Below are 21714 nucleotides of genomic sequence, written 5' to 3' on the forward strand. Positions count from 1 at the left end.
AAATAAGCTACAAGGATACAATGTACAACACAGGGAATATAGCCAATATTTTGTGACTATAGAGTACAACCTTTAAAAATTGTGAATCACTATATTGTACACCTGTAACTTATGTAATATTGTACATCAAATATACTTCAATTAATAAAAACTTAGTAAAATGGGTAAATATATATATATATAATGACTACATGAGAACACAATGTAAAAGTAATCAACTTAGTGAATATTAAGTACAGATAAATTAGATTAATATAAAAGATTAGAGAACCTCCCAAAAATCCCAGAATAAGAATTCAACATAGGCAAAATTAGAGGGGAGGGAATGATTTATTTAGTAATAATGTTGGACTATCTTCCTACTCATCTGCAGAAAAATAAACATAATATATTCAAAAACCAAATTCCAGATGGATATGAAGTAAAAATGTTTTAAAGCCTTAGAAAAAAAATTCAAAGTCAACATGTATAATCCAGGAGAGAGGAGACTCTTAGCCAAGACAGAAAGCCCAAAATTATTAAAAAAATAAAAAGAGAGAGAGAGAGAGAAAGAAAAAGATGAATGTACTCAACCAAATAAAATTTTTAAATATTTATAAGGCAAATGATACCATAAACAAGAAAGGACAAAGTCGGGGAAAAAAACAGAATGCAGATGACAGAAAATATAAAATATTCAAAGAGCTCTTACAAATTTATAAAAAAAGACAACACAACAGAGAAAAAACTGGCAAAAGACATAATTAGACAGTTCACATAAGAACCAATCTAAGAAGACAACAAACATATGAAAAAATATTCAAACTTTGTAATGCCCAGAAAATGAAAATCAAACTAGCAGTGAGCTTTCATTTTATACACAAATGTTAAATTTGTGCCAAATATTAAAAAGAATAATTGGATCTACTGCTGGCAAGGTATAGGGAAATTAACACTTAGCACACTGCTGATGGAAATGTCATGTCCACCTAACTACAGTCCAGTAGGGTGGACAAAAGGATGAGTATTCTGGCCCCTAGAGCAGAGCATGACAGATATAAATTTCTTAGATCTTTAGGCTCTTCCACGCAACTTCCTGATTCCAATTTAGCTTTTATGACCTACCTCACAGGAGAGCAAAGAATGGTCTGCCAGCTCCAGCATTAATGTTCATTCACTTGGCGTACTTCTCACTGTAAATTAGTAAATTGGCAAACATAAAAGGTTGTCTCTGTCAGACTGTTTATAACAATTCTGCCCTCTGGAAAAGATTTCATATCCACTTGCAGCATTCTGGCTAAGTCAAGTTTTCTGACCTGACGCTGGTCCTTGCCAGCCTTCTCTGGCAACTCCTTAAATCAGAATCAAAATCTTTCGAGGGAGGCCCAGGCATCTGTATGTTTTTGAAAACCCCCTAAGGTGGCTCTACTGTGCAGCCAGGGTGAAAACCACTGCCTTCCACTATTCTTCTAAAGCAGAACAGTTGGTTCTATACAATGATTTTACTTAAAACTAATCCTGATGATAAACTTTGAAAAACACCGTAAACAAGGAAACCTACTTATATAATACCACAAATAATATCCATCAGCAATTCAGAGAGAGTTAAATGAATGCATGTCAGGGACAAAGCTCTAGGAAGCAAAGTGAAGGATCGTTCATAAGATAATTCAAAAACCTAACTTTAAAAACTATAGGCCAATATCACTGATGAACATAGATGCAAAAATCCTCAACAAAATACTAGCAAACAGAATCCAACAGCACGTTAAAAGGATCATACACCATGATCAAGTGGGGTTTATTCCAGGAATGCAAGGATTCTTCAATATATGCAAATCAATCAACGTGATACACCACACTAATAAATTGAAGGAGAAAAACCATATGATCATCTCAATAGATGCAGAGAAAGCTTCTGACAAAATTCAACACCCATTTATGATAAAAAACCCTGCAGAAAGTAGGCAGAGGGAACTTTCCTCAACATAATAAAGGCCATATATGACAAGCCCACAGCCAACATCGTCCTCAATGGTGAAAAACTGAAAGCATTTCCACTAAGATCAGGAACAAGACAAGGCTGCCCACTCTCACCACTCTTATTCAACATAGTTTTGGAAGTTTTAGCCACAGCAATCAGAGAATAAAAGGAAATAAAAGGAATCCAAATCGGAAAAGAAGAAGTAAAGCTGTCACTGTTTGCAGATGACATGATACTATATATAGAGGATCCTAAAGATGCTACCAGAAAACTACTAGAGCTAATCAGTGAATCTGGTAAAGTAGCAGGATACAAAATTAATGCAGAGAAATCTCTGGCATTCCTATACACTAATGATGAAAAATCTGAAAGTGAAATCAAGAAAACACTCCCATTTACCATTGCAACAAAAAGAATAAAATATCTAGGAATAAACCTACCTAAGGAGACAAAAGATCTGTATGCAGAAAATTATAAGACACTGATGAAAGAAATTAAAGATGATACAAACAGATGGAGAGATATACCATGTTCTTAGATTGGAAGAATCAACATTGTGAAAATGACTATACTACCCAAAGCAATCTACAGATTCAATGCAATCCCTATCAAACTACCACTGGCATTTTTCACAGAACTAGAACAAAAAATTTCACAATTTGTATGGAAACACAAAAGACCCCAAATAGCCAAAGCAATCTGGAGAACGAAAAACGGAGCTGGAGGAATCAGGCTCCCTGACTTCAGACTATACTACAAAGCTACAGTAATCAAGACAGTATGGTACCGGCACAAAAACAGAAATATAGATCAATGGAACAGGATAGAAAGCCCAGAGATAAACCCACGCACATATGGTCACCTTATCTTTGATAAAGGAGGCAGGAATGTACAGTGGAGAAAGGACAGCCCCTTCAATAAGTGGTGCTGGGAAAACTGGACAGGTACATGTAAAAGTATGAGATTAGATCACTCCCTAACACCATACACAAAAATAAGCTCAAAATGGATTAAAGACCTAAATGTAAGGCTAGAAACTATCAAACTCTTAGAGGAAAACATAGGCAGAACACTCTATGACATAAATCACAGCAAGATCCTTTTTGACCCACCTCCCAGAGAAATAGAAATAAAAACAAAAATAAACAAATGGGACCTAATGAAACTTCAAAGCTTTCGCACAGCAAAGGAAACCATGCACAAGACGAAAAGACAACCCTCAGAATGGGAGAAAATATTTGCAAATGAAGCAACTGACAAAGGATTAATCTCCAAAATTTACAAGCAGCTCATGCAGCTCAATAACAAAAAAACAAACAACCCAATCCAAAAATGGGCAGAAGACCTAAATAGACATTTCTCCAAAGATATACCGACTGCCAACAAACACATGAAAGAATGCTCAGCATCATTCATCATTAGAGAAATGCAAATCAAAACTACAATGAGATATCATCTCACACAGGTCAGAATGGCCATCATCAAAAAATCTAGAAACAATAAATGCTGGAGAGGGTGTGGAGAAAAGGGAACACTCTTGCACTGCTGGTGGGAATGTGAATTGGTACAGCCACTGTGGAGAATAGTACGGCGGTTCCTTAAAAAACTACAAATAGAACTACCATATGACCCAGCAATCCCACTACTGGGCATATACCCTGAGAAAACCATAGTTCAAAAGGAGTCATGTACCAACATGTTCACTGCAGCTCTATTTACAATAGCCAGGAGATGGAGACAACTTAAGTGTCCATCATCAGATGAATGGATAAAGAAGATGTGGCACATATATACAATGGAATATTACTCAGCCTTAAAAAGAAACGAAATTGAGCTATTTGTAATGAGGTGGATGGACCTAGAGTCTGTCATACAGAGTGAAGTAAGTCAGAAAGAGAAAGACAAATACCGTATGCTAACACATATATATGGAATTTAAGAAAAAAAATGTCATGAAGAACCTAGGGGTAAGACAGTAGAATAAAGACACAGACCTACTAGAGAATGGACTTGAGGATATGGGGAGGGGGAAGGGTAAGCTGTGACAAAGTGAGAGAGTGGCATTACATATATACACTACCAAACGTAAAATAGATAGCTAGTGGGAAGCAGCCACATAGCACAGGGAGATCAGCTCGGTGCTTTGTGACCACATAGAGGGGTGGGATAGGGAGGGTGGGAGGGAGGGAGACGCAAGAGTGAAGAAATATGGGAACATATGTATAACTGATTCACTTTGTTATAAAGCAGAAAGTAACACACCATTGTAAAGCAATTATACTCCAATAAAGATGTAAAATAAATAAATAAAGTTATAGTAAAAATTAAAAAAAAAAAAAAAGTCATACAGAGGACTTCCCTGGTGGCACAGTGGTTAAGAATCCTCCTGCCAATGCAGGGGACATGGGTTCAAGCCCTGGCCCAGGAAGATCCCACACGCCACAACTACTGAGCCTGCGCTCTAGAGCCCGCAAGCCGCAACTACTGAAGCCCGCACACCTAGCACCCATGCTCTGCAAGAGAAGCCACAACAATGAGAAGCCCACGCACTGCAATGAAGACGCAACACAACCAAAAATAAAAACAAATAAATAAATAAAACTTTTTAAAAAAGTCATACATAGTTCTTCCAGTTCATACTAGAAATCTTGATGAACTGATTTCTCTCTCAGCGTTTCAGCCACTTCACTTTACTCACTGTCCGTGACCCAAACCACATATCTTGGTGCCCAATGAATCCTCTGCCTTTCATTAGCTGTGATTTCAAAGGGAAAAGTTTCAATGATCTAAACTTCATTGATTCCTCCCTGTGCCCTATATTCCATATCTAGTCTACCCATCAAATCCCATCACTACTAAAAGTAATCCCCCCATCCTTTTTCTGCATAGCTAAATTTTAAGTTTAGGTCCTAATAACAGTCTACGTAAACTCCTGAAAAGTCTTCCTTCACAGTTATCCCTGCCTCTTAGTAGATGAAATATCGACTTCACATAGCAGCCGAAGGGACTACTTTACACTTGAACCATTACTAGGCTCTCATATAGCAAACCATGGTAATCCAGTGCCTCTGCACTCTGCATAAAAATGCACCACTAATTACCTTCAGGAATATTACTAAAGCCATTTTGTTGGAACATTATTTTCTTTTCTTCCATAGTCTCCCCACGATAAAAATGGCTCATTCATATACCGCTCCAAATTTTTACATGAATTTTCTTCAACTTTTTTTTTTCGAAACAATTTTTTAAGAGCAGCTTTAGGCTCACAGCTAAATTGAGAGGAAGGTACAGAGATTTCCCATAAACCTCCTGCTCCCACACATGCATCCTTCCCCCATTATCAACATCTCCTGGTACATCTGCTACAGTTCATGAATCTATATCGGCACATCACCACCCAAAATCCATAGTTTATATTAGGGTTCACTCTTTGTGTTGTACATTCCATAGGTCTGAACAAATGTATCAACCACTGTAGTATCATACAGAGCAGTTCCACTGTCCTAAAAATCCTCTGTGCGCCACCTAGTCATCCCTCCCTCTCCCCAGCCCCTGGCAATCACTCCTCATTTTACCGTCTCCATAATTTTGCCTTTTCCAGAATGTCATATAGTTGGAAACATACACTATGTAGCCTTTTAGACTGGCTTCTTTCACTTAATAATATGCAATTTGGCTTCCTCCATGTCTTTTCATGGCTTGATAGCTCATTTCATTTTACCACTCGATAATATTCCATAGTCTGGATGTACCACAGTTTATTCATTTACCTACTCAAGGACATCTTGGTTGCTGAGTTGTGGCAATTATGAATAAAGCTGCTATCAACATCAGTGAAGCTTATTTTAAACAAAAAAGAGCCATTAAATGCATATAATGTAAATCTGTTGTTATTATGTTACATTGTTACTATATTGCATGTTAATGAACATTAATTTATTCTTCAATTTTTTTTTTTTTTTTTTTGCGGTACGCGGGCCTCTCACCGCTGTGGCCTCTCCCGTTGCGGAGCACAGGCTCACGGACGCGCAGGCTCAGCGCCCATGGCTCACGGGCCCAGCCGCTCCGCGGCATGTGGGATCTTCCCAGACCGGGGCACGAACCCGTGTCCCCTGCATCGGCAGGCAGACTCTCAACCACTGCGCCACCAGAGAAGCCCTATTCTTCAATTTTTATGAATGCCTTTGCGAGCTACTTTCTGCATCACGTGGATCAATATATACAACTGAAAAATATAACTTCTAAAACATTTCATATGATTTTCTACTATGAACTACCATCACATTTATAATTCATCATCTAGTAGAAACAGGTCTGACAATTCAGAATTTGGTTTCTATAACCTTCCCCATTCCAAGGGATTTCTCTTTTTGTAAAAACCCTTAAGATTCACCTGGTTGAAAACAAAATCCCATGTGACTGGCTCTGCTCTCAGGCCATCATGGCGTCTTCCAGTGGGAAGGGAGTCAGGGCACTGGAGGCTCCTGGCTGCGGGCCCCAGCCGCTCACCCGGGACCTGGTAGACTCCATGGACAACGAGGAGGGGCTGTACATGGCGGTCGAGCGGTGTCCACTGTGCAATACCACCCGCCAGCAGCTGACCTGCACCAAGTGCGTCCAGAGAGGTGATTTAGTCTACTCTGATCGCCATGACCGTGAACGGTTTATAGACAACAAGGAAAGGTTAAGCCAACTTAAGAGCAAGCAAGAAGAATTTCAAAAAGAAGTGTTAGGGACTTCCCTGGTGGCGCAGTGGTTAGGACTCCGCTCTCCCAATGCAGGGGCCTGGGTTCAACCCCTGGTCAGGGAACTAGATACCACAAGCATGCCTCAACTAAGAGTTCACATGCCACAACTAAGGAGCCAGTGAGCCGCAACTAAGACCCAGTGCAACCAAATAAACAAATAAATATTTTAAAAAAAAGAAGAAGAAGAAGTGTTAAAGCCTATGGAAGGAAAATGGATAACAGATCAGCTGGGGACACAGGTTCAATCCCTGGTCAGGGAGCTATGATCCCACATGCCGAGGGGCAACAAAGCCCGCGTTCCACAACTAGAGAGAAGCCTGTGCACCGCGAAAGATCCCGCATGTCGCAAGGGAGATCCCACGTGCCGCAGCTAAGACCCGACACAGCCAAATTAATTAATTAAAAAATATATATATATGCATTAAAAAAAGAATTACTTAAAAAAATAAAATACTCATCAAAAAAAAAAACCCTTAAAATTTCACTCACTTTAGCAAAATTTTTTAAAATAGCATGCATAATAAAAACCAACTAGTGGACCCAAAATAAAATTTTCAGAAATTAACAGGCACTGTTCTGTAACATCCTGCATTAATAGATTAGGAGGAGGAATAATTAAGAGAACACTGCCCATTCCACCCTGCAAAATGTTAAGCAACTATGACTTTTCAATGTGATAATGAGATTGTAAACATGGTTACCTCCAGAAAAGAAGTCTAAGGGCTTGGCCAGTAGTGAAACTGTCTAAAACTCAATGATTTGGGGTATAAACACTACAACAGGCCAGATACCTGTCAGATGTTATACTTAAAATATTCAGCAATCAGGACAGAGGGAGAGTCAGAACAGCTTCTGGCTGTAAATACCAGTACAGCCATAAGGATGCATTATAGCTGAATATCAGCAACACTGAAGGTAATGAAAAATCTAGTAATGGAGGCAGAATGTGGTATCTAAAGAGTCTGAGAACAGGTAAAAAGCACCAGGCGATCCAAGAAATAACAAGAGATATGGCAGTTAGACAGATTCATAATGCAAAGTCTAAGAACAGGATATATATGGCCATGCACCTAGGGAGGTGGGTTTAATCATTAAAAAGGTATGTCAGCAGAACTTGATTCTCATCCAGTTTTACTTCTGTTTTCGGATGAGAACTTCATTCTCTTGAAGGGCAAAGCAGGGTCTCATATTTGGAAGAAATGGAAAACCAAAGATTTTGATAAGGCAAGGCTCAGGAAGGAGAAAGTACCATTAATAGAGGTGGAGCCTTTGACACAAGAATGGGTAGCAGCCCAGACATTGGAACTGATGAATAAAACCAAGCCAAAACTCATAGTGAGGTTAGGCTGATGCTGAGCTGTCTAGACTAGCGAGCTAGGGCTCTCCCAAACCAACGTCCCATCTTAGCATAGGACTGGACCCAGGATCTGATGTAAGACTGAGTCTACACATGACTACAACAGAAGGTACAAACAGGAAAAGGTTGTGACATCAGGATTTATGGAATAGTGGGTCAGAAACTTACCATACATATTACACTGACCTTTTTGAATACTCTCAGACACCTAGGAATACTGTGACCATCTGTGTTGCAGTTTCCTGATTTCAAATTTCCTATCTAATTATTAGATTAGGTATCAAATTTAAAACAAATCATGAAACCAAATACTTAATGAGTTAGATAATCAGCTGCACTTCTCACAACACAAAATGTTTAGACTTGAAGATAAAATCTGTCTTTTGTCAAATGAAGTAAACCTAGCTTAAGGAGTCAGAACATTTAAAATAAAATTGGAGAAAGCAGGCTCATGATTCCTAAACTCAATGATATCTGCAGCTCGGAACTCCAAACTCAGGGACCGTCACAGACTTCAACTGTTCCCTTAACAGCACACTGAGTTGGCTGCCTTGTCTAGGCTTCATTTTTTAAAGCAGACAGATTTTTCTGAGGGATGAGAGGGTATCTGGGCACTAAGCAGTAGGTGATTCTTTTTCACTATGACCAATGGATACATCTCTGAAGTTAATGTCAATGAGAACATAAATTACCCTACCAAATTCATTTTATAAAAGCCTAGTTAAAAATCTCCTTTACCTCCCATATTTACCCCAAGACCTATTGTTCCTAGTCTTAAATAGTCCCCATATGCATAATTGAGTTAGTATTTTGTAAAGCATTTAGAAGAGCACCCACCCACCCATGTGGTAGGCATTACATACGTGTTCGCTAAAGAAATAACATTTGTTCTGCCTTCATCTCACATCTGGTCTACTGTAATAGCAACCTAATGCATCTCCCTATACATGCTGCAACCCTCTCTCTTCCCCCTTTTCTGTCCCCATCCCATGAAAAATGGAAGTCTAATGAAATCATCCCAACCACTGTCACAAAAGCCATCAATGACTTCCCATGTGTTTTACGTTTAAGACCAAAATCTACAAGACAGTCTTCAAGATTCCACGTGGTCTGGCCCCTGCCAACCTCATTCCCATTACTGGCCCCATACCTCTCTGCTCCAGCCAAACTGGTCATATTTCCTCCCACCCCCCAGCACATCATACCTCTTCTGCCCACCCACACGTTCCCCGAAATTGTTAACTATTTCTTCCTTCACATTTTGCCAAAGTCTCACTAGATCAGGGAAATCTTTAAATTGAAATATGAAGGATTAAAAGAAGTTAGGTGGATAAAAAGTCTGAGTGTGTGCATGTGTATTTGATTTATTTGGGGGGGTTTTCTTTGTGCACTTTAACTTATCTGAGCCCCCTTTTACTCTACTATAAAAATGGCAATTTATCAACTGATGAATGGATAAACAAAATGTGGTATATTCATACAATGGAATATTACTCAGCCACGAAAAGTAATGAAGTCCCAATATATGCTACAAATGGAATAACCTTGGAAATATGGTAAGTGAAAGAAGACAGTCACAAAAGAACACCTATAGTATGATTCCACATATATGAAATGTCCAGAAGAGGCAAATCCACAGAAACAGAAGTTAGATTATAGGTATGAGGTTTCCTTTTGGTGTGATAAAAATATTGAACAATTAGAAAGTGGTGATCATTGTACAACTCTGAATACACTAAAAACTACTGAATCACACACTTTAAAAGGATGAATTTTATGGTGTGTGAATTATATCACAATAAAGCTGTTATTTTTTTAAAAGCAGCAATAATAATAGTTTCCCTCAGATTGTCAGGATAACACGAGATTTAATAAAAGTATGTGTAGGGCTTCCCTGGTGGCGCAGTGGTTGAGAGTCCGCCTGCCGATGCTGCGGACACAGGTTCGTGCCCCGGTCTGGGAAGATCCCACATGCCGCGGAGCGGCTAGGCCCGTGAGCCATGGCCGCTGAGCCTGCGCGTCCGGAGCCTGTGCTCCGCAGCGGGAGATGCCACAACAGTGAGAGGCCCGCGCACCATAAAAAGAAAAAAGTATGTGTATATGTGATTGTACATACACATACACACACACACACACACACACACGCACATTTACAATATGTACTTAACACAATACCAGACCCGTAAGTACTTCAAAAAATAGTACGTATTATTTTAAGCAAATAACACAGATTTTAACTGAAATTAGATGATTGCATAATTGTGCTTTTAGGATTTGGCTTTTACTATTTTTGCAATCCAGGAAAAACATCTGAGCATTAAAAACTCTGTTTATGAATTTTTTTCACTGTGCAAAAATTCAAGTAAATTATGCAAATTTAATTTCTTAACACACTATATCTTATTCACATTTTAATTTATAAAACTGTGGTTAAAATAAGTCAATTTATTTCTTCTATGTCTGTGATAAAAACTGAATTCTTTGAAACACTAGCTCTCATAAAATCACGTATGCAAAATAAATTCTATAAATTAATATATTTATGAAAGGTAAGCATATTGATGATAAATGCATCTGTGACCTTAGAGCATTGCAGATAAATGACTAGATAGATCTCAGTGCTGAATCTTGCCTTGTCTTATCAATTTTAGGGAACTAAGCCAATCTTTAAAATGATAACGTCTTCACTACACAGCTGGTTTAACAGAATGTTCCTGATTCAGTTTTTAAAAGAAGTAATGCCTAAAACTGTTGGCACAAAGACAAAATCCTGAATTTAGGCCATATGAATGTCACTTCATTGTTGTTACTGAAAGAAATAAGCTCCACTATAATCAAACTTCAGCAGCACTGCATCAACGTTCTGCCGGCTAAGCAGGCCTTGAAACCGGAGGGCCTCTAGCAGTTAATATAAAATGTAGCATTGAACATTAATACAAATCATGGCAAACGTATCTTATAAACATGAAACATTACCACATTTAATGATAAAGAAATATAATATACACTGCTATTAAGCTGTTTTCAATAACAAAAATCAGATTTTTGTCTCTTTTTCCTTTTTTCTTTGGATAGGGGCAATATTTGAAATATATAACTTATTTAATGGAAAAATTACTTTCCATTTCTGTTTTCTCCCTAAAAGCTATTAATAAATCAAGTTTTTCTCGGTTTTTCACAATTCACAATTCACTAAATCGAATATCGTAAAATGTTATTATTATTATTTTTTTAATCACTGAGGTATCCTTTCATGCATTCCTGCTTCAGGAACTGTTCCCCTGAGAAACATCAGTAATATAATAATAATTACATAGTCTAAGAGGGCTCGTATATTTATCCTCCTGCCTTCTTTCCTATTACTAATCCATTCCAACAAAAATGACTGCAGCCCTAAGCTTTATCTTAGTTGCCTGCACATTTACCAGAAGCCAGCTAAGCATTAAGTATACAAAGAAGAACAAAACCACAGTCAACCTATGCCCTCTAGGAGCTTATACTCAAGTAGCAGAGGAAGACATGAATAGCGTGCTAAGTGTAATGATACGGTAATGTTAAAGTGAAGAACAGACCTGGGGAAGCATTTAGTATCTGGCTGACTCAAGAAAGGGAGGGTCTTCAAACATGAGTAAGAATTCACTGTGAAGCAGACAAAGGGGTGAGGGGTAAGAGGTAAATTCTAGGCAAAGGCAGCTGCAAATATGAAGGCATAGCATGCTCCAGGAATTGGATGGGTATGGCAAGAGAGGAGACTGACAAGGTGAGCAGGGGCTAGATGACGAAAAGCTTCATCACACAGGGGACAGGAAGACTGTGAAGTAAGGAGGGGAGAGACTCTAGGAGCAGGCATTTAGCAGGAACCCTTGGCAGCAATGGGAAAGACGCAGAGAGGACAAAAAAGAAGCAATGGCAATAACCCAGGTGATACTGAAGGCAGAGGGCTGAACTAAGGCAGGTTAAGTGGCTGTGAAGCAGAAGGCAGGAGAGACTAAGGACGCTTTAGAAGGTAGAATGACAAGTCTTGGTGAATGAGGGCTGAGACAGGGGTGTTCACTCACCCCTGGTTTCTGGCTCAGGGAGAATATGGATGGTTGTACTGCCTACCACCACGGGGAGCATCCTATCATTCAAAACTAAACTCCAATGAACTCCTTTCCTGCTAAGTAAGTCTTCTCCATCCCCTGTGGTTCAATATGATTCCTTCCATCCCTGTACTCCCTCTGCCTGTTGTGTATACCAGAAATTTGGTAAGTCATAACGCATACTCCACTTAACTGCCTTATTGTGAACTTTTCATGTATATTCCCTCTCTCTGAGTAAACCAGAAGTTCCTTATGATCAAACATCACACCTATTTGTTACAGAACAGTATATGTTCAATAAACGTTGGCTGATTCAAGTGTTGGTATCATGAAAACATCCCTAGGAAGAGACAGATAACCACTGTCCTTTTCTAGGGTCTTAAAAGTATTCTAGGGCTTCCCTGGTGGCACAGTGGTTGAGAGTCCGCCTGCCGATGCAGGGGACACGGGTTCGTGCCCTGGTCTGGGAAGATCCCACATGCCGCGGAGCGGCTAGGCCTGTGAGCCATGGCCACTGAACCTGTGCGTCCGGAGCCTGTGCTCCGCAACGGGAGAGGCCACAACAGTGAGAGGCCGGCGTACCGCAAAAAAAAAAACAAAAAAAAAAAAACAAGTATTCTGTCTCTCTTTTTAAATACTATAAGGCTAGGCGAAAAAAAAAAAAAAAAGACATCCAGAGATGCTGGTGAAATAAAAACATTCTCCCACTTTCCAGGACTAGGGCAGACATTGTTAGGGCCTTACTGAACAGTGAGACTTGTCGCTTCTTTTCAATATTAACCAACTGCTTTATAACTATAAAAACATCTTCAAGAGATTTATACTATGAATGCCCAAGGGTGATGGGATACCCACAAACTGAATCATTATTTCACTAACAGCTAACAACAAAGCTTTACAAACATCGGTTTTGGATGCAGGGAATATGATTACATGAGATTTGGCTGTGGCTGGTTACAGGGTTCAGGCAATGACATGTAGAAATGTTTAAATGGTCACAAAACAAAGTAACCACAGAGTTCACAAGCATCTAAACAAACTAAGTTTTTACAGGGCAAGCTGCTGTGATATAATCTAATACACTGTTCCTCTATAAGAACCCATTTATAGCTTCATTCTCACTATAAAACCGTCTTTCTATTTTTAAAAAAGTACATGGTGAGGATGGGGGAAGGAGGGAGAAGAAGAGGGAAAGGGAAAAAAAATGATTAGAAACCAGAGTCTAGTTTGTTTTAGTAAAAATATATTCTATAGTATCCTTTTAAGTAGTAAAAATATTTAATTTAAATTAGTCAGTGATTATAATTCTCCCACTATTTTAACTATGTATATTCACTTAGAAACTTTCCTCATACTAAGATAATTTTCTGCCATCTGGCACAACAATATCTCCATATGGAAGCATTACTTACAAATCAAAAATAAAAGAAAAACAGAGATTGTAAATGCAGTATACTTGGCATAATACAAATCTCCTCAAATTATATTCTATAAAGTTTTAAGAGGTTCCCCCCCATATCAACATTTGCTCTTTTATATTATTTGATTACAAAACAAAACTACATCAAATATTTTGGTTAAAGAGTTAGCAGGAAAAAGTTAAATTTAGTCTCTCATATTTTATTCATTAGTTTGCTCAGGCAGCGGCAACACAGTTGGGAGCAAGAACAACTGGGTTCTAATTCCAGTTCTTTGCCACCATATGACCTTGGAAAAGTCACAGTTTTTCTATACTTCAATTTTCTGTGGGCAAAACAGACATTACAGCAGAATCTTTGCTTGCTTACTTCATTAGTCTGGTATCATTTTATTAAGGTAATTTTCACAGAAAAAAGAAAGAAAAGAATAGAAAAATTATGGTGAGAAATAATTTCCAGAAGTGTTTTGAGAGCTTTAGAGAAAAGTGTCATTGGAAATCACTGGGAAGACTGAACAAAATCAGTGGTTCTGCCAAATCCACATATTAGGAAAGGAGTTAATAAAATAAGAACTCAATGATATTAGTTATAATGACTTAACTGTGAACTCTGAAATACAAGTACATCATCCTGAATGCTTTGTCAGAAAATTCACTACATATGAAAATTATTCAATGTAACTTCAATTATAGGACTAGGGGAAAATTACGATCATTATATTACACTATGTGATGCCTTAAGATAGCTGATGTTGCTTCAAACATTTTGTGCTAACAGAACTATGGAAGAGTACTGGTATTCGATAACCCTGCAGACAGAGATCAGAGTCTATTTGTCATTTTCCCCCTTTTTGACCAGTGGAGAGAAACTTTGTCAGAATGACACAAATTAACAAGAAAAGCCAAGGCTGGTCAAAGAATATTTAACTACCCATACTACGACTGCCCAGTGTGTGCATATCTAGGTTTTTCTATCTATCTTACTGATTACTATTCAAGAAAGTATTCTTCATGTTATTTTCAACAGCTTTAATTCTATTTGAATTGGGCTAAGGAATTAGCATGCAAGGAATGGCAACGATCATACCTCAGCATTTCTCCTGTTTAGGCAAATATACTTACAGCTGCTGCTCCAGGACTTTAACAAGGACTTTATGCTAATTTCAAAATACACAGAATCCTGTAGACTCAACAGTGTGTCCCAACTGGCTGCAACAGCATTAGTAGCAGCAGCAATGGATTTGTTGATCTCTCTCCGAGCTGCTGTCCCTTCTGCTCTCACAGGCAGCAGAGTTTTGGCCCACAGTGCCTCGGCTTCATTACCATGCAGTCTCGCAGTGACGCACAACTATAGTGGAAACGCTGCTGAATGCAGATGAACTATCCAGCTGAATAAAAGCTTACAAGTTCATCACGAGTGCCCTGAAGGACACCCTCACCTTTCCTGCTGTAGATATACACGTGGCCGCAATCATCGGCTCTGTTTATGTCCCTGTTATCAGTTTTGACGCTGCTTTCAGTGTAGTCACTACTGCTAGTAAACAGACAAGGGTAGAGCTCTGCCCTTGGATGCCAACTTTTCTCATTAGCTGAGAGCCTTCGAAACAAGAAATGAATTTGGATCTAGCATAAGATCTTTAAGGCTCTTCCTGTAATAGCTGACCCCCTCCCCCACCAAAAAAACATCAGTGGTATTTATCCCACTCCAACCAGTGTTCTCTAGGTGATTTTAGTAGTAAATTCTCTCCGCTCCTCTACACGCCCAGGCAGTAGCGGTGACTTTCTCAGCGTGCTTATGATGATGCAGAGTCCACTGCCTCACTCAACCCACCGGAGAGAACGCTGGCTAATGGAATCAAAGGATGATGTAATGAACACCGTGGCTGAGCTTCCATCAGCCTCTAAAACTGCTCAGCTCAGGACAAAGTTTCCTCTGCTACAGGCAACTTACTCAAAAGCGAGAACTCTATTTCAATAATGGGATTATTTTAAAACACAGGGTCTTCTATTCTTAACATAGCACGTAATTCCCCTGAAAATCTTATAGTCAGATATCAATGAATAGCGAGAAATCCTCTGGCCAAATAAAATGCACGTTTTAAAAACTTTATCCTATAAAAGATATTTTAAAATGGAAAACTGACACTATTGAAAGCCTGACTGCTCTTCAAAAAGTAGAAAAATTCTAAAATCAAACCTGACAAATAATATTTTATGTTAATATCTGAAGAAAAATGTCTTGACCTCACAATTAGTTTACTGTGACTTTGAAGGTCAGTGGGGGGGGGTGTTTTTCCATATGTGGCAATACATTTGTATTGATCCACCTATATTTTTTATCCTTTAAATACCACAAGAAATAAGTAAATTCAGTGATCAAAGTCATAACTGAATAGACTAATTCACAGCCAAATGGCTAGGTGCTGTATTAAAAGCTAAAAGAATATCCTTCTATGCACAAGTATCATACACCAATGGATAAAGATAATCATATTCATTAAGACACATTCAGTGGTAATAGTAATATTGAGAGTGTCATTTAAAGCTTGTATTTTTCTTCAGAGTAGTCCAGGAACTCTGGAATAAGTCTGTGGCCATTCCTACCCCTGAACAGGTCCAAAATCTAAATTTAAACCAGGGCCACAAAGGCTAACCAGGCAGAACTCCAATACCACAATACTGTTGTTTGGCCACATCTTGATCAGAGACATCTCAGGATCAGGTAAGAGCAAGGTTTCCCCTGGCCTAATGGAACACAAATGCCTCATGGAGTTGCATGAATAAAGGGTATTCCACAGTCCAAAAACACTGCCTACTACATCCATTCTTGTACATTAACGACATATGTCAACAAACAAAAGGCTCTCGGTTATACACAAACCAGTTCGATTTCTCTTTTTAGTTAAATTATTCCCCCAAAGTGATATGACAATACAATCCTCTTTTCATCAAACAGCTGTTAACAGATTCAGGGAATAAACTGACCTAGACCCAAAGACACTACACCAGTAAATGCCAAGACTCAGAACCAAACCACGTCAGCAAGCAGACAAGTTAGAAGGCACACACAGATGTTTTACCATAGTTTTTCTACCCCTATTGAGCTAATAAGACTTTCAGTCTCACACAAATCTTGAAAACTACTTAATACTATCTGACTATAATGTCCCACCAAAGTAACCAGGGTTCATTCTTAGTAAACCTTTATAAACTATAACAAGCAAAACCAACTGTCATACAGACTGTCAGAGTAGGGTACTTTTTTTTAAGGGATGGGGGTTAAATAATAGGTGATTTTCTCACAACCTTAAAAAAGGATTTTCTTCTGCTGAAGTTTTGTGTACATGGATCTAAAAGAATAAATCAGAACCTTAAGTTTCTCTTATACCTAATGAGTCTGTTACTATGTATATACAGCCAAAGCAAATCAATAGTTTCTTGAAGACATAGATGCATAAAAATTAATTTCAGGGCTTATCTTGGAAGTTCCATTTACACTAGGACTTCCTTGTAGACAGAGGGTGAGTGAAAATTGCGTTTTCTATTTATACGGAGAATAATTCAACAGGCCCATGTGGGCAGAGCCTGGGTTCTGAGCTTTATCCTGAAATGTAAAAAATAAAACAAATAGCATTATTATTCCAACTCTTAATCACAACTAACAAACATTAATGGATTAAGTATCTCCTTTCTAAGCCTTGCCAAACATTCATCACCCAAATCGCGGAAGTAGTAACTAGGAGAACTACATACGCACCCAACAATTCTTTTAGAAGACTGGGTCAGAGTCCCACTGTATTCCAAATGCTTTCTCAATCCCTCAACTACTAAGCAAATTTTTAAATTACACAAATAATAAGCAAATTTTTAAATTACACAAATAATAATACTCCTATCATTCTTCAAGTGATCTCTCTATGCTTAACCTAGCAATTAATCACAGAAACAAACACATAGCCTAAAGCTCTTGCAAGCTTGACAAAAAGCCAGTCAAAATGTCAGTCAGTCTTCTACTTTATTCCTTCTATAAATTCAGAATTCTCCAAGTTGCATCATTCATATATACTTTTTTGTCTCATCACCATAAAAAGATAGCAGCACAAATCATTTCTCGATGGCATATCCTGGGCAAAGCAGAAAAATCTACTTTGTATAATTTCCTTCAACAACTCCTCTCCACCTTTCAGACTGTAATACTGAAGAATGCTTTCAAAACGATAAGATTTAGAACATTTTAAAGAAATACACAGTTTCAATATTATGAGCCTTTGCTGAGGTCCTCCTGGCATGGGCCAGATACTGTGAAGCACTGGGTACAAAAGATGACCATGCCAGTCCTCTTGCCCCCAGGGAATTAGAAAGTAGGTGTCCTTCTTTCTTTTAATCAATTTCCATTTATTTCTATGCCCTTTTCACTGGCATTTTAAGGATTCATGGAATTGGTTACTTGCTTTACATTTCTAAGTAGAGGATCGATAGAGGTACATCCTAGTAAACCAAGAAAACGTGTACCAGGAAAACTTCTCAGTAAATCCTACAAAAATATTGCCATTTAGATATGTTCTAAATGGATCCAAACAAAATGCTCTTTAATAAAAAATGAAGTTTGGATTTAACTGACTATATCATACAATATAATCTAATAGAATTTTATGTTCCACCAACCCAAAAGAAAATAAAAGTCTTCAATTATTAACATTCTTAGGAAGAGTACAAATATAAAGGATCATTCCTTATATTAACACCTTTTAAAATATCTAGAAATTATTAAACTGGTATCCAAACAACCATATTATGGAAAAAATAGAAACTTGGCAAATTTTTCTACATAAAATATCAAATATCCTATCACTCCTAGAGCCTTTCACAGTCCCCACGTATTTCAGCCTCTCCAGAAAGTCCTCATCTCTTCTGGAGTTTAGAAAAGAGATTGAAAAGCTCTAGGTATGGAAGGAAAGATGCTCTCAGGTCAGTTAGGTATTAACACCACACACGAAATGCAAAAAAGAAAAAACAGAAAAGGCTGTAAAAATCACTTCCTATTCTGTTTTGTTGTATTAAATAATACAACAAAAAATTAACAATAATCATCTATAATTGTAACAGTAGTTAACATTTACTTTTTTTTTTTTTGTACAATCACATATACACATATTTTTGTTTTTGCGGTACGCAGGCCTCTCACTGTTGTGGCCTCTCCCGTTGCGGAGCACAGGCTCCAGACGCGCAGGCTCAGCGGCCATGGCTCACGGGCCCAGCCGCTCCGCAGCATGTGGGATCCTCCCAGACCGGGGCACGAACCCGTGTCCCCTGCATCGGCAGGCGGACTCTCAACCACTGCGTCACCAGGGAAGCCCCAACATTTACTTTTTAGTGCACTTAATTCTACTTTATTCTTTCTCTATTTCCCAAATTTTCTACCATGAATTTGATTTAACATTTTAAAACTTCATTACAAAAAGAAACAGAGCTCCTTGGAGAAATGACTGATTCTAGGGCTAGAGCATGGAACACACAAGATAAGTCTGGAACATCTTGTAGGGCCAGAAAGTGAGAAAGGGCTGAAAACACAAAATAATGTGGGTATGTCAAAGGGATATGGGAGCCAAGTGATAGAGCTGCCAACAGCCAAAGCTAACACTCTGAGCAACAAAATAAACAATGTAGTTTTGGAATACAACCCAAAGTATAAGATAAATAGCCACTGAGTCTATACTTATATAAACAAATGATTAAATAAAAGAGAAGAGACAACTCTCACACTATACAAAAGCGTTAACCTAGCAGGCTTGACCGATAGTCTTTGAAAGGCCTGCTTACAATATTGGCCCTTGGCTAGCATCCGAGAACTTAAATTTTAAGAGGGGCCCACCATTCCCATGATAAGAGTGGCTCACCATGACTAAATTGCTGGTACAAACAATATAGTTTACGCTGAACAACTGCTTTCCCTTCAGGGAGTCTAAAACTGGGTATGTGCCATGTCATCAGCCCCAATAAAAATCCTGGGATCTGAGTCTCTAATGAGCTTCCTTTCTATGAGGAGAAAATAGAAGATCTAAAAATAGACTCAAACAGAACTTTGAGAGATAAAAACACCTAAAACAATAAATTTAATGGGTGGGACCAAGAAAAGATTAAATTCTGCAGAAGAAAAGACCAGTGAACTTGGAGAAATTGAAATAGTAACTCGCCAAAGTGAAGTCCAGATGATAAAACAAAGGGAAAAAAATGCACAAAGCCTCAGAGACCTTTGGAACAACATCAAATAGTCTAACCTATGTTGGAATATGCCAAGGCATACCATACGCAAACTGCTGAAAACCAACGACAAAGAGAAAAATCTCAAAAGTAGTTCAAGAAAATGATAAATGATAAGTTACATACAGAGGAACAAAGATAAAAATGAACACAGATGTTTCATCTTCGTTGCTGCGCGTGGGCTTTCTCTAGGTGAGCGGGGGCTCCTCTTCATTGCGGTGTGCAGGCTTCTCATTGCGGTGGCTTCTCTTGTTGTGGAGCACGGGCTCTAGGCACACGTGCTTCAGTAGTTGTGGCACACGGGCTCAGTAGTTGTGGCACGCAGGCTCAGTAGTTCTGGTCCACGGGCTTAGTTGCTCCATGGCATGAGGGATCCTCCCCGACCAGGACTGAACCTGGGTCCCCTGCATTGGCAGGCAGATTCTTATCTACTGCACCACCAGGGAAGTCCCAGGAAAAGACCTTTTATTTCTCGTTTTAAGTTTTCTTTACGTTAACTGACTGCTTAAAGCAAAAGTGCTTAACAACGTACTATCAGGTTTATAATGCGTGTAGAAATAAAACATTTGACTACAATAGCAGAAAGGATGGAGAGGAGAAACAGAAGTATAAAGTTTCAAGTCCCTACATTCTACATAAAATATTATGCTATTATTTGAAAGTAGACTGTAAGCTGAAATTCATTTTGTAAACCCCAGAGCAACTAATTTTTAAAAGAGACAGATCATAAGCCAATAGTAGAATAAATTAGAATACTAAAAAATACACAACTAATCTGAAAGAAGGCAAAGGAGGAAGGGAAAACAGACGGGACAATTAGGAAACAACCGCAAGATAGATTTAAACCCAACCAAGTCACTGATTAAATATAAATGGTCCAAACATGGTGTGGAAGCATCATGTCAGGTACAAAAAGGATAATTCAGTGAATAAAACAAAGCTTTGTGCCCTTGGGAAGGTTAGGATACAATGGTGGTGATAAAGAGTGTGTGGTATGTGTGGGTGTGTGTCCCCACATCCATCCATCCAAATATAAACTAAGCAGTTGTGATTTAGTGCTGTGAAGGCAATAAAGGGGGTATAGTGACAGAGAAAACCAGAGGAGGCCCTGCTGAGTTAGGGTGATCAGGGATGGCCACTCTGAGGGAACAATATCAAATCTGAAATCTGTTTAGCAGTGGATCTTCTTCTGAAGAATGAAACTTTATGCTTAATCCCCAGAAGAAAAACAGACTGAAATCAAAGTAACCCTGGCTGACCAGGGTTAGAGCACCAGAGTCCTACCCACTTGCCTGAGGAGATTCTCAAAGAATCCTTGAAATACCCATAGGGCCCCAAGAAATATTGAGGTCAGTAATTGGATGCTATAGAAGAGTTCTGAGCAGGAACAAGGTCAGACAGACCAACCTGATTGGTGAAGTGGAGAATGGACTTTAGGAGAACACAATGAAAGTCGATGGACTATCTAAATTGCTGAGGTGAGAGATAAGGACTAAAAAGATAAATAGTATACATACTTAGAATACAACAGAAAAGGGCAAAAAAGATGGGAATAGGAAGACAGATTCCATTTTTTCCTAATAGATACTTCTTGATGTATCTGGTGACTGACAGTATAGGAAAAAAAAAAAAAAAAAGCGGTAAAGCTGAAACACTCAAAAGTGAGCCCTAGGCTTAGGTGACTGTGTAGACAGTGGTATTAACCATGGACTAGCCAGGTGTGGGTCACATCAAGAAGGGCTTGGACAACATAAATCTAAAGTACAAAAGGGATGTCAGAACTAGAGATAAGAGGAGGACAGAGACAGAAGAGAAGCAGACAGACAGCCAATCCCACAAGCTCTCCAACTTCTCCATTTATGAGAGGGGTAAACAGAATTCACTAT

At 38.6% G+C, this 21714-nt stretch overlaps 1 protein-coding gene across 18 annotated transcripts in view; it reads right to left on the reverse strand.

Annotated features, from left to right (window-relative positions):
* FRYL (FRY like transcription coactivator) overlaps positions 1-21714 on the reverse strand; it is a 293278-nt gene that overhangs the window by 145382 nt on the left and 126182 nt on the right. For 2 of the 18 annotated variants that reach the window (XM_089911906.1, XM_089911904.1), the window contains exon 4: positions 1105-1172. The exons of the other annotated variants lie outside the window; for them this stretch is intronic. The gene's annotated coding sequence lies outside the window, so the exon portion shown is untranslated. The remainder of the gene's footprint in view (positions 1-1104; positions 1173-21714) is intronic. 18 annotated transcript variants of the gene reach the window in all.

This window comes from Delphinapterus leucas, chromosome 5, assembly GCF_059928025.1.
Source record: "Delphinapterus leucas isolate spDelLeu-1000000601 "Yukka" chromosome 5, BTC_Dleu_Yukka2, whole genome shotgun sequence".
Lineage (NCBI taxonomy): Eukaryota > Metazoa > Chordata > Mammalia > Artiodactyla > Monodontidae > Delphinapterus > Delphinapterus leucas.